Below are 15,730 nucleotides of genomic sequence, written 5' to 3'. Positions count from 1 at the left end.
CTGAAATCAAGAAGTCGATTCTATTTCAGCTTCTCAAACAACCTGCAAAGAACAACCAGTATACAATTTTTGCAATATGTCAGAGCTTTGATTACAATGTATATCTCAAAAGCCCTAGTGAATGGAATGGTTTCTGGGCCTGCTTTAGGGATACATTTTTGGATCGGGGACAGGACACCCATGATAAATCAAATCCAAGATTTCAATCTCCCACTTATTTGCATTTGCAACACCTGAAGTTCATATGTAAGTTCAAATTAGTGTTAACCAGCCCAGCTTCTCACTATCACATGGTATCAGGAATCCCTGGTAAGTGAACTCATATTGGTAAGTTCAGCATAACCTAAAACATTTCTTCATCTCTGGCCTTATACTCTAAAATTCTATTCTTATATGAGTATAGGTAATTGTTACTGACGTAAACTGGGGGCATCCTACAATCTTTTGATGTCTAAGCCTTCTCCTCCTGGGTTTTACTTTATAATTGATGCCCTGAGGCTACCTGGGTTATAAATTTGCAAATCATACTAGTTTCTTCTAGCAGCATAACCACCTCATTTAAGGGAATAGAACTCACATGCTGATTCCACAAGTCTATGTATCCTCTTAATATCCTTCTAATAAATTTCTTTCTTTCTTTTTACTGAAGGAAACACGTATTCTTTTCTGTTATTTCCAATCAAAAGCATCTTAATCAAAAGAATTTGGAATCAGGAAGTAGAGTGTTACATAAAGCCATGAAAATTTCCTTAATATTTTGGGAAGATAATGTAGACATTTATGAGATACAATGACTAAATGGTAATTAAATTATCTTCCTTGGTCACCTGGGCTCAAGTGCCCAACAGGGTATAAAGCTCTGGGAGACAATGTTGCCACTACCGGTGAAGTATTCAACAATTCAGTGACTATGGGTAGAAGTTAGTGTTTTCGATGGCATTAAAAATCTTAAAGAGATTATCAAATTCAGATATACAAATTTTTGTCTCATGGTATGAACTAAAACCTAGGAACTTTTAGTTACTGGGTTAAAATCACCTCTTATTTTGCAAACCAAAACCAGACATTCACTACTCCCAACATAAATCCACTTTTGGCTGCCACATTGCAATATTAATCTATCTAGTTCTCACATGAAAATAATAGTCAACTGTTTAAGAATGATTCCAAAAGATTTTGGATGTGGGCACAGGGAGAGACCACTCACAAATTCCCAAATAAGCTCCCTTATAACAATCCGTACTTTTCTGAATGACCAGGCTTGGAAAATAGACAAAAACTGAGGTCACTTTGGAGGTCCTACTATGTATATAGAATACCATAAACATGTTTCAAGAGAAACCAGGCTATTGGAAGGAGAGGCATCTAAGAAAAGAGGCAGATGGCTATTAGAGATATTTTGAAACTGAGATGTTTTGAGACATACAAAAAAAGAAGCAGGTAACTGGACATATGGACCTGAAACTCCAAGTCTAAAACAGAAATATTAATTTGAAAATAACTTGTATATACATACTCACTAAAGCAATGGGTTTGAATGGCATTAGTTAGGAAGACAGTGAAAATTGAGAAGATGTGAAGTTCCAGGACTGAGCATTAAGGAAATGCCTACACTTAAAGGATAGGAAGAGGAAGAATCCATCTGGAACAAAATAATTGAACAGAGATGTTAAAAACCAAGAGATTATATCTTGCAGAAATCAAGGGAAGACTGTTTTGAAAAGCAGGGAGAGATAAACATTGTTGAATGCTACTGTGACATGAAGTCAAAGGAAGATTTAAAAACACCTCAGGCATTCACAACATGAGGGGCATTGGTGACTCTCATTATTGCTATTTTAATGGAGTGGTAGGACCAGAAGCCAGACTGGAGCAGGTTGAGCAGTTAATGAGAGGGGAGAAATTGTAGACAGCTGCTATCATTAACAACCACTTGGAGAAATGTGACTGTGAAGAGAGACGAGGACAGAGCAGTGCCTGAAAGAAAAAAGTCTTTTTTGTTTTGTTTTGTCTAGTTGAAGAACTTGAATTGTTTTAAAGTCAAAAGGGTGAATATAAAAGGCAAGATAGAATATACATGAACAAAAAATGGATAAAAATAATATAATGTTACAGAGAAAGTGAGAGGTTTTGAAGTCCAATGCATGGGTGGTAGAGTTAGCCTCAGCCAGGAGAAGGGGACCGTCACTCTATCATAACAAGATGTGAGGCTGAGTGCCAAAAAATGTGAGTGTTTTCTGTTGGAAATAGAAAAGATGAGAGAGTTCCCAAAAGCTAGCTGCTATTTCTCTGTAAAGAAAAGAAGGCATCTGCCGAGCATGAAGGTGCTAGAGTAGCGTTTCTCATCTTGGCATAATGACATCACGGACCAGACAATTCTATACTGTGTGGGAATATCCTGGGACTTGTAGGGTGTTGAGCAGCATCTTTGGCTTTTACCCACTAGATTTCAGTGGCACTCCTGCCCACCCCGAACAGTGACAGTCAAAACTGTCTTCGGGTATTGCCAAATGTCACTGAAGGTAGGAGGCATAATTGCTCCTCCAACCATACCCCTACACTCTTGCGACAGCCACTGGGTTGGAGAGAATAGAAGAGAATGGAGAAAGTCTGAAAGTGTCTTGTTGAATGGGAAGGAAATAAACCAAATAGGCACAAGGGGCTTGCCAGACAGTGTTTAGGATGATTTGAAGTCAGATTTGAAACCCGAGGGAATCAATCTGCCATATTGTACTTTTTCTACTAAGGCCTGGGCTGCTAGAGTGCAGGTACTGAAAAAGCCAATGTTTGTGTTTCCTAAAGTTAGAGGTTTGGACAAAAAAAAAAAGATGAAGTAGAAAAGGGCTTGAGATATTGGCAAGTACTTGTTGAAATTATGAACCATAGACTCTAAGCAGGCTGGTGGGCAGGAAGGACAGTTAAAAAAAAAAAAAGATCTCCTTTTAAGAAAGAATATTGAGATAACTTTAAGAGCTACAAATGAAGTTTTGGCCAAAACATCTAGAGATACAACATCTAGAGATACAACACATATACACACACAAAATAATTTATTTCAAAAACAGTTTATGCATCCCTTCCTCATATACTAAATGAAGAAAATGAGAATATAAATGAATGTGTTCTGTTTACTTTGTATCCTAATTTCAACTCATTGTTATAGTGTTCTATTTCTCAATAACTCCTTCTGAAAACTGCTGCAAATAATTTTATCTTTGCATTTCAGATTTCTGAGTCCCTTATTTGCTACAAGAAATATATAAACAGAAAAGTACTTAAGAAATGAAAAAGAACTCTGTTTTTATTTAAAGACTGGTCCACTAAAATGTCCTATAAGGCTCCTGTAGGGCAGTGCCCAGAATTAAATCTTTATCTCTTTTAAAGAGCAGTAACACTGAAAGGAGAAATTAACAAGAAATCTATTTTGAAAGGTGTAAATAACTAATGTGCCAAGTTCTTCTCACTGGATCTAGTATGTGACAGGCAAGACAAAACAACAACAAAAAGCAACTGAACATTTTACATTTAACTAAAAACTTCTAACCAAAGAGAAAGAAAACCACAACAAAAATTGGAAAGTAGCTACATCTTTTAATCAACCAAACAAGGTTTGCATAAGAAAAGCAGCACAGGCACATAGAAAGAAGAACTAATGCTAAGAGAAGTCTGCTTGGACTAGTTCAGATTATTCTATGTTTCTATGGTTTGAAAAAGAAATTGCACTTGAATGGTTTAGCAATTTTACATCTTTGTGTTTAAATATTTTTGGATGTGTATACATAGATATATATGGCAGATATAAAATATATTAAATTATTTATATGAGGTATTAATAACCGATTTCTCGTTTGATAATGTCTTTTATTTCCCCAAATCACATTGCAATGATTTGGCATCAAGTAAGAGCAAAGGTGGTCAGAGTAAACAGAAAACTCCACTGATTAGAAAAAAGAAATCACGGATAAAATTTCTTTCATTTACCACTGGTTCTTGTTTTTCAAAAATGAGAACGTTTAGAGATTTAGCAAAAGCATTATGCATCTCCATCTGCTTTCCATGTCACGCAAGAAAGACAGATACTACTCATTACAAATAATTTTTTAAGGGATGGAGGGAGGAGGAGGAAATCCAGAAACAATATTTATTTGAACATATTGAAAGACAGAACAATTATGCTGTTTTATAAGACATGTACAATTTATTATTGTAAGAATTTTAAGGTTTTAAAAATTTTTTGGTAGTCTATATATTCTAAATTGTATTTATATCTATGTATTATTCTTGTGATAAGAATATACAACAATAAAAAGTAAAAAGTAAATTTAGAAGAAATATAAGTTAAATGGGGAATACTATATGAAAGCAGAATAGAAAATTTCTCAGAATATACTGATATTAGCTATCAAACGCATGCAAGAAAATAGTTTCTATTTTGATGAGATTAACTGAACATGAATGAGTCAGTTATAAGTTCTCCTATAAATTTGATGTCTTATTAAATATTCATGATTTCTTTAGAAAATAGAATAAGTTCTTCAAAATATTTTAACTTTTTAAGTTCAGGATCTTGGAGGGAGAGTAAGAACAAGAGTGAGGGTAAAAGAGAGAGAGAAAAAAAAATTTTATCCCTTTAAAGTGGCACAATCTTGGCTCACTTGAACCTCTGCCTCTCAGGTTCAAGCAGTTCTCCTGCCTCAGCCTCTCAAGTAGCTGGGATTATAGGCACCAGCCACCACACCCAGCTAATTTTTGTACGTTTAGTAGAGACGAGTTTCACCATGTTGGCCAGGCTGGTCTCAAACTCCTGACCTCACATGATCCACCCACCCTGGCCTCCGAAAGTGCTAGATTACAGGCGTGAGCCACTGCGCCTGGCCTGGAATTTTAATGCTAGGTTCTCCAACAATACTGAATGTTAACAAATAATATTAGTGTTATTAACATCATTTTTTGTTTGTTTTAGACCATCTTACTCTCCTCCAGGCTAGAGTGCAGTGGTATAATCATAACTAATGGTAATCTCAAACTCCTGAGCTCAAGAAATCTTCCTACCCCAGATACCTAAGCTGGGACTACAAGCAAACACCAATACCCTGGCTAATGTTATTTTTTGTAGAGACAAGGTCTCACTGTGTCGCCTAGGCTGATCTTGAACTTTTGGCCTCAAGTGATTGTCTTGCCTAGGCCTCCCAAAATGCTGGGATTACAGGCATCAGCCACTGTACCCAATGATTTATCTTAATTATTCATAATTATTAATAGTTATTCCAACACCTTACAGTTGTACAGTGTTCTGCAGTAGTACACATATATCTATTTTGATCTTCACAACAAATTTTTCAGTTAGGAGTTCCCATTATTTCACAGAAGAAATTGAGGCTCAGTGTTTCAATCATAAAACTCATAGCCAGTTTTAAAAATAGATATTCTGATTCCCAATCCAGCTTTCTCGCCTCTGCATCATTTTGTTTAAGTTTAAAAGCTGCTGGCAGGGCATGGTGGCTCACGACTATAATCCCAGCACTTTGGGAGGCCAAGACAGGTGGATCACCTAAAGTCAGAAGTTCAAGACCAGCCTGCCCAACATGGTGAAACCCTATCTCTACTAACAATACAAAAAATTAGCTGGGCATGGTGGTGGGAGTCTGTAATCCCAGCTACTCAGGAGGCTGAGGCAGGAGAATTGCTTGAACCCAGAAGGTGGAGGTTACAGTGAGCTGAGATAGTGCCATTGCACAGCAGCCTAAACGACAAGAGCAAAACTCTGTCAAAAAAGAAAAAGAAAAAAAAGCTGCCAACTACAAACAAGTTCTCCTGAAACATCTTGGTCAGTACAGTGCTGTGAGGTACATTTAATTTAATAGTAATTTTCCACACATCAAAAATATGAATGATATTACTTGCCTATGTTTTACTTAATAGGAATGAGCATACAGCATAGAAGTGATTCATAACTTTAAAAAATTCCCTTGGTTTGATTACTGAACAAAAATACCTATTTCTCAAGCTGAGAAACAACAGCATTTCCTTCTGTGTTTTGAAAATGTTTCTTGACTTTATACTCTTAGTATTTTTTGGACTTTAATAATCCCATTTAGTATAATGTCAACTTCATCTAGTTATTTTCATATATTTTTAGTAAGATATTCCATGGTTCCTGAGAAAGATTCTTATAAAACAGTTCTGAAAGGAAAACATTATTTTGGTAATAGCTTTATTGAAATATAATTCACATGTCATAAAAATCAACTGTTTAAAGTACAATTCAATACTTTTTTAGTATATCCACAAAGTCACACAGCCATCCCCATAGTAAATTCTGGAACATTGTTAGCACCTCCAAAAGAAATCTTATACCTTTATGGTGACCCTTCATCCTCCTATCCCTCCAGCCCAAGGCAACCACAAATCTACTTTCTGTTTCTATAGATTTACCTATTTTAGACATTTTATATAAATATAAGTATACCCTACGTGGCGTTTCATATCTGACATCTTTAACTTAGTATAATGCTTTCAAGGTTCATACACATTGTAGTATGTGTCAACACTTCATTCTTTTTTATTGGTGAATAATAATTATTGTATGCATACACAACATTTGTTCATCCACTTAGTCGATGGACATTTATGTTGGTTTCCATCATTTGGCTATTATAAATAATGCTGTTATGGACATTCATGTACAGATTTGTGTATCCACATGTATTTTCATTTCTCTTGAGTGTATCTAGGAGTGGAATTGTTGGATCATATGGTAACTCTATATTTATCCTTTTGAGGAACTGCCACACTGTTTTCCAAAGCAGCTGCACCATTTTACATTCCTACCAAAGAGAAAAACACTCTTTTTGAGAGAGAAATGATGAAGCTATATACACTTAATAAAATGTGCTTAATAGCACATTATATATAGCTCTGTAGTAACTGAAAAGTTTCACAAATCTAAATTTCCTTCCTTCTTATAGTAATTTGTTCTACCCCATGAATACCTATGAAATTAAAAAATAGCTCTAGAATTACCTAAGTAAACTATTTATAATGCTGACTTACTTACTGAAGTCAATTTCTTGGTGAAGATATAAACAAATTTTAATAATAAAAATATAAAATAATCCAAGATGGCTGACCACTAACAGCTCAGGATTGTAGCTCCCAGTGAAAGCTCAGAGAACAAGACGACGCCACATCTTTAGACGAATTTTCGTCACTCACCGATCAGCCGATTCCCAGTGGAGGAGCCCCACGGGTCGCCAGCACTACTCTTGTGGCCGCCGCAGCGGTTTTGCCGGCTTCTCGGCGCAGCAGCTCTTCACGCAGAGCCAACGGGACTGCTTCCCCTACTGACCGGAGTTTGGAGCTCCGGGAAGTCAGAGCCGCTTGTTACAGACTCAAGAGGGAAGCCAGACCAGAGATTCCCGGGCAGAAGAGCACCATCAGTCTTATCGCTGCTATTTAGGCTACCACAGTGGGTTGCTCGGATCCCAGCACTGGGAATCAATAAGTCGGACGTCGACTCAGAAACCTAATTAGAAAGGCGGTTCATCTACAATGAAGGGAAAAAAATAGCCTAAGAAGGCCGAGTATACTCAAAATCAGAACCCATCAGCAACGGAACAAGCCCTGTTGGAAAAGGACTCATCAGCAACCGAACAAGCCCTGATGGAAAAGGACTCATCAGTAACGGAACAAGCCCTGATGGAAAAGGACTGTGTTCCATTATCTGAAGTAGGCTTTAAAAGGTGGATAATAAGAAACTTCTGGGAGTTAAAGGAACTTGTTCTAACCCAATGTAAAGAAACTAAGAACTTGGAAAAAAGGTTAGATGAAATGTTGAAAAGAATAGACAATATAGAGAGGAATACAAATGAACTTATGGAGTTGAAAAATACAACACGAGAACTTAGTGAAATATGTACAAACTTAAACAGCTGAATGGATCAAGCAGAAGAAATGAAACAAAACGACAAGACAAGAATAGAGAAAAAAGGATAAAAAGGAATGAGCAAAGTCTCCAAGCAATATGGGACTATGTGAAAAGACCTAATATACGCTTGATTGGTATACCTGAATGTAATGGAGAGAATGAAGTCAAGCTGGAAAATACTCTCCAGGACATTATCCAGGAAAATTTTCCTAATTTAGCAAAGCAGGACACTATTCAACCCCAGGCAATACAGAGAACACCACAAAGATATTCCTCAAGAAGACCAACCCCAAGGCACATAATCGTTAGATTCACCAAGATCGAAAAGAAGGAGAAAATATTAAGGGCAGCCAGAGAGAAAGATCAAGTTACCCATAAAGGTAAGCCTATCAGGCTTACAGCAGATCTCTCAACAGAAACCCTACAAGCTAGAAGAGAGTGGGGGCCAATATTCAATATACTTTAATCAACAGAACTTTCAGCCCAGAATTTCATATCCTGCCAATTTAAGCTTTACATTTGAAGGAAAAATAAAATCTTTTAGGAACAAGCAAGTACTCAGAGATTTTATTACCACCAGGCCTGCTTTACAAGAACTTCTAAAAGAAGCATTATACACAGAAAGGAACAACCAGTATGACCCTTTCTAAAAATACACCAAAAAGTAAAGAGCATTAACATAAAGAAGAATTTTTATCAACGAAAGGACAAAATAGCCAGTTAATATCAAATGGCAGCAACCCTAAATTTAAGTTGACCAAATCTCCCAATCAAAAGATACAGACAAAATCTAACGGTATAGCCAAAGATATACATAGACTCAAAACAAGGGGATGGAAAAAAACTCACCAACCAAATGGAGAGCAAAAATAAATAAATAAAAAGCAGGAGTTGCAATTCTCACACTTAATAAAATAGATTTCAAAGCTACAAGGATGCAAGGGTAAAAGGATTAATGTAACAATAAGAGATCTTAACACCCAGATACATAAGACACATAATGAGATTTAGATTCAACGAGACAATAAATTGATAACAATATCCAGGACTTGAACTCAGAGCCAGAACAAATAAACACAATAGAGGTCTCCATTTTAAACACATAAAATATGCATTAACCACTTTAAACACTCAAAATATTGATCGGCCATTATTGAAACCCATTTTAGGAATGAAGTAATATTCCTTTTTCCCTCTTTTTCTTTTTTCCCCTTCTTTCTCTCTTTTTCCCTAAAATATATAAATATATATATTTATATATATATATATATAAAATAAAATAGGTGGTACTTTGTTAACACTTGATATTTTCATTTCTTGTCTGTCACTGTTGAAGATATTACAGTATTTTCATGGTTGAATATATTACACAAATTTAATATTTGGAGAAAACTGGAGAACCTAATGATCTCAATGAATGTTTAAAAACTGTTTATAATCTAAGAGTCAGGCTAAGTATCTCAAACTCATCACATTTTAAGCCCAGTAAATTACAGAAAGTGTATACAATATCCTGCCAGTTCCAGCCAATTAAGTCTAATAGATACATGGGTCACTGATTTGAAATTCTTCCCTTCTTTTTTCCTATGGTAATTTCAGTGTGTGTCTCGCTCTCCTTCCCCAAATCCAGACCAGTATTAATTACACCCAATGAAATGCCTACAAATCAAACATACATAGATATAATTTGTCGAGGTACTATCTACAACACAAATCTACTTTTACATTATCCCATAAATGAGTCTATGTATTCCAGGAGAATTCTCCAAATGAACTTAAAAATCAGTTTAGTGGACAAAGAACTACAAGTTAAGTTCCCTTCCATTTATAGGGGCCCAAAGCTAAGACAAAGTTCTGTCCTCAAGGACCATATGAAAGACAGAACATGTTGTGCAAACAGTACATATATTTTGCAGTGAAATTGGGAAGCCACGTGCTGTCATGTCATAGTTGTAGGTAGTTTCTCCAAAATAGGAACAAGCACATGTGGTGGTTTCATTGCACTCCATTTTATGAAAAAAAAAAAATTACAATTGGGCAGAATAATGTCTCACAATTTTTTTTTCTCTTTCTGAATTTTTTGTTTTTCTAGAAAAACGTGGTTTTTATGGGACAGAGAATGGAGAGAATAAAAGATTTTCTAAAACAAAAACCAATTTATTTTTACAATATATCGAATGTACTAGAAACTGAGAAAGGAAATATTTTAAATCTCTGTCTAGCCATGAAAAGCAATTCTTCCTTTGTTTCACTCAGTTGAAATAGTATATTCTCCTCAAGTCACACAATTCAAACATTTTATATACAAGGACCCCTAATGGTCATTGTTAGCATTCCTAGTGCCACCTTTCAGCTCTAAGACCCTTGTTTCCTGATTCTTCAGGAAATGAACCATAATGCCATTCACCTCACTTTGAGACTCTGCCATCACTCACATTTTCTCAAGGCTTTAGGTACTACAAAGAATACTATTCAGCCTTAAAAAAGAAAGAAATTCTGTCATTTGCGATGACATAGATGGAACTGGAGAACAATGCTAAGAGAAATAAGCCAGGCATGGAAAGACAAATACCACATGCTCTCCCTTATATATAAAATCTAAAACAACGGAACTCAGAAGCAGGGAGCAGAACCACCATTCTACCCTGAAGAGGCTGGAAATAGGAAGATGATGGTCAAAGGGTACAAAATCTCAGATGAGAGGAATTTCTCTTTTTAGTTCTATTACACAGCATGATGAATATAGTTCATGATAGAGTATTGTATATTTAAAAATGGATGAAAAAGTAATTTTCAAAAGTTCTCATCACAAAAGATATTAAGTATTTGAGGTGATGGATATGTTAACTAGCTTGATTGAAGTATTCTGCATTATATTCAGAAATCATAACATAGCTTTTTACCCTACAAATTTATACAATTATAAATTGCCAATTTACAACTAGTAGTAGTAGCAGTTAGGTTAGTTGGTCAACCTTCTGATCCTATAAAGGGGGAAGAAACATTTTAAGACTTTCCCACTACCAAACCTGAGGCCATTCCTCCATGCCATACTTTCTTCTTCAGTGGATATTATTCAAACAAGGATAATATCCCAATGAGGTGTCAGGAGTTGAAAAGTGACAACCATAGGAAGAGCCATATAATCTAAAATATCCTCCCTGTCATCCTTTCTTGGGTCTCCTTCATAGGAATCCCATAGTCACTGCTCTTTCCTCATTTGTAACATTAATTACCCTTTAAAGGGTGCCCGGGGGTGGGGAGAAAGGGGAAATGGACTTAAATTTCTTAAATGCCTACTGTGCCAGACACATTAGTTACACCATTTAACCTAAGGGGCACAACAATGTTTCAGATGAAGAATGAGAGACACAGAAGACAGGTGACTTATTCGCCACTGTCATAGAGCCAAGTGTATGCATGTGCTCTATAATAAATTCCTCTGATTCAAACCCTTGCCCAGTTACCTCAGGAAAACCTCTCCCTGTTATTTCTTTCAGTTCCTTTGTTAATCAAATCAAAACCAAACCAAACTAAAAAATTTTTAAGGGTAGCAGTTGTAATATTCTTCAAGCCAAAAGAAAGCAGCTACACCTGGTGAAGGAAAACTATACCTAAGAACTTCCAAACACACTTCTGACCCTGAAAGTTGATTTTAGAATATTTCTGAAACTATCATTGTATCTCCTCTTTCAAACAAATCTGTCCTCAGGCTCCAACATTTATAATAAAACACTTTCTAATTTAATGTTACTTTGATTACCAGCACTGCAACAATACTTGTTCCAACATGTTATTCTTCCCTAGGGACTGAGGTCTTTGTAGTGCAGGCTAGCAACCCAAAGCACCATTTACAACTCCGTTTCTGTGAAGAAAAATGCTTGGAAATTTCCAAACTGCCAGTGCACAAATACTTGCAGGACACAATGTTTTAAGTTGGGGACAGCTAATATTTATGAAATGTGCTCAAAACAAAAAAGTATCTTTCAGCAGGAGCCTGCAGGAACAGAGGGCTCCTGCCATCACCGCCCCTGGCACCCACACCCCCTCAAAAAAATGTGATTGGAATTCTATAAAATAATCTGCCATTCAGGCAGTTCCAAAGTAAATTGAGGAAGAGCAAAAACATGGAATCAGAAATATAACAGTAGACTCCAATCTGTATACAAACAACATTGATAGTTTCCTTTAAAATTGGTTAATTTCCACCTTAATATACCCCATGTAAAATTCAGAGTGTCCACTAAGTATTGAAACTTCAAGATTAATACTCACAATGAATCATTTTTTACATATTACATTCAGATTTTTTAAAAATAAGAGCAAGGACCTATTCTAACCTAAAATTTGAAAACAAATAGAAAATCTCGTATTAAAAGATTTTATTAGAAATCTAACTTGTTGGAGAACTTCAGTCATGATTTATATGTTTATTACTATACATGTAGATTAAATTCATTTTTTATTAGATTATGTTTTATTTAAAGAGAACAAATATCCTCAAAAGGATTCTTCCATAAACTTTAACTAGTACTGCCTAGAAACTTCCTACTAAGAAATGCTTTTGCACTTTAATTTTTGAAAACTTATATTTTATAAAAATATAAATTTACCAGTTTTATAAAAAAATATTGCCAATTTTTCCTCCATAACTCTGCTCATAATTATTACTATATTTAATATTATGCATGTTAATATAAAAATTAAATCTACCTTTTGGTAACTTTTTTTGAAAGCAGAAAAATCTAAGCAACAAAATTTATTAGGGGATTTCTTTGTAGCATTTTGGGCTATCACTGATAACCAGGTTTTTAAACAATTAGTTGATTCTAAAGATATAATCTTGAAAGGCAAAAATTTACAAAGTATCAAAGAAATACACAGAGAGATAAGTATTGAAAAAGGAAAACGTAAGAATTAAGTTTGCAAGCAAACCTGCAAAAATTATAAGGGAGTCATACTTCAAAAGGATGACTAGCTGGCCAAATATAAGAAACATAGCAATTATTTAAAAAAAAAAATCCACAAAATTACTAAGGTTCCTAGGTTTACATCAGACCATCTGTAATGAGAAAACAGCATTTTCAGCACTATCATTGCATTCATAAAGATGGCGACATCATCTTCAGGTAGATTTGGCTAGGGAGTCCAGACTTAAGGGACAAAGTCAAGGTTTTGTTACTTGAAGGACAAGAACCAATCACCTTTACTTTGATCTCAGGGTACAAAGTACTTTTTTCAATGGTAGAATGTCAAGTGCTTTGTAGTATTGAAATCAGAGAAAAGTGTCAGATTTTGCTTCTACAAAATGCACATTTTTACTTGTCAACTATTTTCTACTCCTCTCTTACCATGAGCACACAGGGCTTTATGTAGTTATTTTAAAAACGATGCATAATTTAATTGGTATGCCTCTTCAGGTCCTTTTTTTGTGAATTTTTCAAATTTGCTCTGGCCCAAATATCAGTGTTCCCATATAATTCTTGTCCCACCTAATGTACACAGATACCCTTTAATATGTACCTATAATCAACCACCCATTTTAACTTCTTCTTTAATACATTATAAAAGCCAGGCTGCAAGTATAATAACCCTGTCGTATAAGAAATACAGAAAATAAAAAAAAAAAATCTTAAGCTTCATACTGATGAACTTAAAAAGAGTAGTTACTTTACAAGATTTAGAAACAACATAGATAAAGTTTTTAGGGGAAACAAAAACCCCTGTACAAAATTTTTAATGTTTCCACTATAGAGGTTAAATGCCCAAACTGATTTGGTATCAAAATTAAAGTGTCAGAAATCGAATTAAGTTATAACTTTTCTTCATCACCATTTTATCATACACTTAAAAGTGGAATTAATAATATTAATTTGAAATGAAGCTTCCAAATATTTATGGGACTATAATTCCATTGTTGAAACATAATTTTTAAAATAATAAATCATTCCAAGAAAGGATGATCATAAAGAGATTAGCGTTTAGGGTAGTTCACAACAGTTCCTATTCATCTATCTATTCAAGAGGTAACTTAGTTTTAAGGATGTTGTTAGAAAAATATTATTTCACAGTCATTCAAACTTTTCAGCTTATGCACAATCTACAAATGTATAATCGTTTGAAATAAAAATTGCCTTTCCATCATTAAAAAAAAAAATCATTCTTGTTTTTTCAGTCCTTCTGAACTTATTACCCTGCTTGGATATGCTGCACTCTTCTGGGCATAGAATTTCATAGCAGGTACCCAAATAACCAAGCCATAAAGCCAGCTTTATCAAACAACAATTTCCTGTTAACAAGAACATTGAGCGTATGACTGACTCATTTTACACAAAATAAGTAGATGACAAGTTATAATAATTAAATAAAAACTGGTAAGGGTTTGTGATTACTTTTCTATTTTCTCATACAGTTTAACACCTGAAAACAACTGTATTGGAGGCACCTTCTTGAAAGGTGTCAGCTGTTTTCTTTGTCTTAAGCACACACAGAACTAACGTCAAGTTTCCAGAGAAGGGTGCAGATGAAATTAGGGGACTACAAACCAGCTTTCAGAAGTGGGAAGTCAGTCAACGTTTTCCTCTCTGATAACCCTGTATTTGTGGAGCAACGGGGGAATTACGAAAATATTTTGGAAAATAATTTCTATTGGAACAAGTCCTCACTTTGCTGGAAGTAGTCGGATCCAAGAGTCAATTTCAACACAACGCTCGACTTACTGCTCGAAGCTACCGCAGCATAAAACTCGTCTTCGAATGGAAAATTTGACCAACTGTTATGAGGTAAATGAATAGTGAAAGTAGGGGTAGGTGGGAGAGGCAAACAAGTTTTTTTGGGTTTTTGATTTTTGGAGGAGGAGAAGGCACAGACGAAAAAAGTCCTAAGCAAGCACAGAACCATTTCTCTTAGGATGTAAAAGGATGTTAGAGCAGAGGGCTCAGAAGCTCCCAGGGTCACGGCTCCTCTAACCCAGGGACTCGGGGTTTAACTGCTACCGGGCACCTGGGGAACCCTGGCCTTAGGTAAAAAGAGGGTAACGAGTAAAGTCGTGCTTCAGAACGACCAGTGCCAGGGATCCCCTGAGAGACCCCGCTTTTCCCAGGACCCCTCGGGAGCGCCCCGACTGCCCCGCGCGGGTCGGAGAAGGAGGCAGGGAGGTCCCGCGCCAGCCCAGGTGCCTCCCGGGGCAGTCGAGGGTCAACCACCCCGGGGACCCGGGGCCGAGGCCGGCGCAGGATAAACTCCCCGGACCCCGAACTCCGCCTGCCGCTTCTCGGCGCTGGGCCTCAGCCACGGGTTCAACCGCCCGTCTCACCGCGGCTCCCGCCTACCTCGCGCCTCCCGGCCCCGCGACCTCCCAGCCACCGGCCGGGCCCTAACGAGGCTGAGCTTCCCGTAAACTCCCCGCCCAGCGCAGCCCCCACCTCGCCTCGGCCCCGCCCCCGCGGGACCGTGGGCGCCGCGTGATTGGTCTGCTGCGCCGTCACTCTCCTGTCGCTTCACCGCCCTCGTTTCCTACCGCCCGGAGACCAGCAGTGAGATTAGTGCTCGCGGGGCCGCGGCGGAGGGCAGCGTGCTGCTCTGCTCGCTGCCACTCGCCCGCAGATCGGCGCGCTCGCCCACCTGAGCCGCGCCGGGGCTGCGGGGCGGCGGGGCAGCGCACTCAGCCCAGCCTAGGAGAAAGAGGCAGCAGTGTCAGCGGGGCGATGGGCAGCCGGCGAAGTTGACGGGTTCCCCGCCCACGCTGCGCCCCTCTTGCCCAGAGGTGCGCTGCCCCTCCCCGAGGTGCTCGCACACGGCCCT

General features: G+C 37.2%; 1 protein-coding gene across 1 annotated transcript in view; it reads left to right on the top strand.

Moving 5' to 3' along the window:
* The first annotated feature begins 15,470 nt into the window (after positions 1-15,470).
* The window catches only part of MAN1A1 (mannosidase alpha class 1A member 1), a 183,108-nt gene continuing 182,848 nt past the window's right edge, over positions 15,471-15,730 (top strand). Inside the window, exon 1 of the mRNA XM_002746910.7 lies at positions 15,471-15,692. The gene's annotated coding sequence lies outside the window, so the exon portion shown is untranslated. The remainder of the gene's footprint in view (positions 15,693-15,730) is intronic.

This window comes from Callithrix jacchus, chromosome 4 (assembly GCF_049354715.1).
Source record: "Callithrix jacchus isolate 240 chromosome 4, calJac240_pri, whole genome shotgun sequence".
Classification (NCBI taxonomy): domain Eukaryota; kingdom Metazoa; phylum Chordata; class Mammalia; order Primates; family Cebidae; genus Callithrix; species Callithrix jacchus.
Note: the sequence above shows the minus strand (reverse complement) of the source record. Positions and strands in the feature narration are given on the sequence as shown.